General features: G+C 45.4%; 1 long non-coding RNA gene across 1 annotated transcript; it reads right to left on the bottom strand.

Annotated features, from left to right (window-relative positions):
* Positions 1–854: 854 nt before the first annotated feature.
* On the bottom strand, positions 855–2168 carry LOC134482926 (uncharacterized). Its single transcript, XR_010059661.1, has 2 exons — positions 1986–2168; positions 855–1391 (listed from the first exon to the last, which is right to left on the bottom strand). It is a non-coding gene; the product is annotated as an uncharacterized LOC134482926 (long non-coding RNA).
* Positions 2169–3292: the final 1124 nt, after the last annotated feature.

Here is a 3292-nt window from a genome sequence, read left to right as displayed (position 1 = left end):
TGAGGCGTAGTGGCTGTGAATCCTAGGAGACTAAGGCAAGGAGATCTCCGAGTTCAAGGTCAGCCTTAGTCAAAACAAGCCCCAGATCCAGGCATGGTGGTACACACCTTTAATCTGGTGGTACAATACCTTCTGTTGGAGACCTACATAGACACTGGAAGAAGGAAGCTTCGTTCTTCTTTGCCTGCTTGCATTTATTTGACAGCACATCTGTTGGAATATTCTAGCCTTGTGGGACTGAGCAACTACTAGATCTGGGGAGTTGGACTACAATCTAAGTTATCATAACAAATTCCCTTACGATATAGAGACGATCCATACGTTCTGTGAATACAACCGGGCAACTGCAAAAATCAACCCTTGACAGCCTTAACATTTGAAAGCCCAAATTTGCTTTATAGTTCTCTTAAGCACAGAGAATTTGAACTTGTAAACATAAAATTGACCATCGCACCCAGAGCACACTGCACAATCTAGTGTGCAGCTCAACAGGCTAGAAAGTGTCCTTTCTACACAGCTCAGTTGGTCTAGACTTCTTCTAAGCAGTTCAGCTGGTTTTTGCTTGTCTTGGGCACCTGGTGCCCTTTCAGGATCTTCTTTGTACCTGAGAGTCTTCTGAGCAGCTTGGCTTCATCTAAGAGTGACTCTTAGCTTTGATTGTTTACTCTTACAGGGAGAGGCTAACTGAATCTGCTCAGTTTCAGGGACTTCCTGAAGCTACTTTGAGTTTACCCTCTAAGGAGCTTCCCTGATAGATGGAATGTTTTAATCTCTAAGGAGACTGTTGCATAACACCTACCAACTTGCAGAAGACAGATACCTGGGGAGAAACAAGGGTGCTCCTTGAGACTGGCTTTTTAAATATATATATTTATTCTATTTTCCATGTGTGTGTGTTTGTGTGTTATAAGGGTGCCTTAAAAGGCCAGAAGAGGTCTGTGGCTCCTGAGACTGTGGCTCAGGTGGTAGGGAGATGCCCAAAGTGATTGATGGGAAGGAAATTCCAGTACTGTAAAAGAACAAATGCTTGTAACTGCCAATCCTTGTCTCCAGGTCACCTGAACCAGGGTTGAAGAGTGGGGTGCTCTAGTACAGAGTGTCGAACAGTCCAACACACACAGAACCTTACAGAAGACTTTCTCTACATTGTTTCCTGCTGTTTTACACACGGTGTCATCTTCGCAACGGCCTTGTAAACCCATTATCTTTTCCATTTGTTAATTTAAAAACCGCAGACCCCATTTGCAGAAGCTGGGGCTGGGACTTGGGTCCATCTGCTCTGTTTGTGCTTTCCAGCATGAAAGGCAAGCAAGGTCATACTGTAAATGTCCAGGAAGAGCAGGCGAGCTTAGATCTAACAGCCTGAGGGAAGCCAGGCAGAACAATGCATCCTGCAAACGGGGAGCAGAAGGGAGAAAGCCATGCAAAGAGGAATAAATGAGATTCTAAAGACTGCCTTTTGGGAACTTACTCTAAAAGACTACTACAGAAACAATGTTGCAGTATTTAACAAAAGGTGCTCTGGCCACCAGTTCCCCCTCACTGACTGCTCTGTGCTTTCTCTCCCAGGCTCCCTCTGACCCGGGAGGTCTGAGAGCCGTTCACTCACAGTTCCTTGGGTGGGTTGTCAACACGCCAGGCATATGCATCCCAATTCCGTCTCACCACCACACACTTTCCTGATCTCAATTAAGTCACCACATGAAAGAACACATTACACAATGTCCTCTGATCCAACTGATAAGATATAATTTGCCCATCTAGACAGCATAAAATCCTGTATACACCCATCCTTTAAAAACAGTCATAACAACCTGTATCTATGCGCAGAGAAGAATCTTAACATCTGTTGCCATGTTCTCCCAGCTCCTCCTCCTTGCTCTGGCTCCTTCTCTCCTGCCTCTCACTCCCTTCTAAAACCTCTGTTCCCACCTCCCTTCCTTCTCGTCCAATAACAGGCCTCGTTTTATCTTGTCTGCCTTCACCTGCATAATGACATCAGCCTCCAGGACAAAGAGAAGATTTTAAAAAGCAGAGGAAAATCAAGTGAGGCCTTGTAGGTGACAGAAAAGAAGCACACTTATGACTAATTATGACGTCTAAAGGAGACGGAAGCATTCACTGTCTCTAGGCACGATCTGTTTACACTTCATTAAATTCTGTTTGCTGGAAGCAGATAGATGGGCTGGGAAGGAAAGACACCTGGGTCTTCCTATTAAGCCACTTCCTGAATGAAGGAACATTCCTCAATGGAAGCTGGTCCTGAGGATCTGAGCCTGCTAGTGGTCAGGGCAGATCCTGTGGCTTCCTTCTGGCCTCAGCATCTTTCCTCTCTTCATTGTGTCCTCATCTACCCAGTCTACACCAGGACCCATAAGTCACAGTCCTTTCTCCACTGTGTGCCTTCCACTTAGCTAAGTAGGAAGGGGAGGGGTAGAGAACTTAAAAAGCTGACCTAGTAACATTCTTTTTGTTTCTGTGTTGATAGGCGCAGTCCTTTGAACCAACAGAGATGTTACCAGTGACATTCCAAGCTGAGGGATATCAAGATATCTTGCATTTGGGGACTTTAAAGATCCCTCAGTTCCACCAACCACCATTAACTGCCATGTACGTATTTCAACTCTAATGTGAGGATGTTTTATGCACGTGCGTGTGTGTGTGTGTGTGTGTGTGTGTGTGTGTGTGTGTGTGTGTGTTGAAAAGGGTCATTTCTTGCTCCCACATCACAGCGAAGTGCATGTGGGAACTCACCACTGTCCCACTTGTTGGATCTCCATTCTGTGCCTAAGAGCACTCTAAGTGTGAGTCTCCTACTCTCCACTGAGGTGCCCAGTGTCTGAGAGGCATAACCAATCCATCCTGCTTACCGTGTAAATAATCTGCCTGACTGGCTGCCAGTTTGACTCCATTTCTCAGACGTAGATCTCGGTCAATGGGATCAAAGCAAGTGAAGTAAAGATGGCGAATGCTCGTCATGTGACTTCCACACACACATTCCTTGTCATGTGACTTCCACACACACATTCCTTGGGAGATTCTGAAAGTGAGAGTGCACAAGTGTTCAGGGTTCACTACAGGGAGCTCATGGACCCAGCCAAGGCTTGCTTAGAAACTTCCCTATAGGTTGTAGAGTGCAAGGGCTTAGGTCTAGATTGAAGTCTACTCTTGGAGGACTACAGTCAAGTTGTTTTAACTCTCTGCCTTAGATTCCCCATCTCTCGGTGTGTATATTACTAACTTCCACACCATAAAAAATCTATAAAGACCCATTTGTTTATTTGGTTCAGTT

This window comes from Rattus norvegicus, chromosome 18 (genome assembly GCF_036323735.1).
Source record: "Rattus norvegicus strain BN/NHsdMcwi chromosome 18, GRCr8, whole genome shotgun sequence".
Taxonomy (NCBI): domain Eukaryota; kingdom Metazoa; phylum Chordata; class Mammalia; order Rodentia; family Muridae; genus Rattus; species Rattus norvegicus.
Note: the sequence above shows the minus strand (reverse complement) of the source record. Positions and strands in the feature narration are given on the sequence as shown.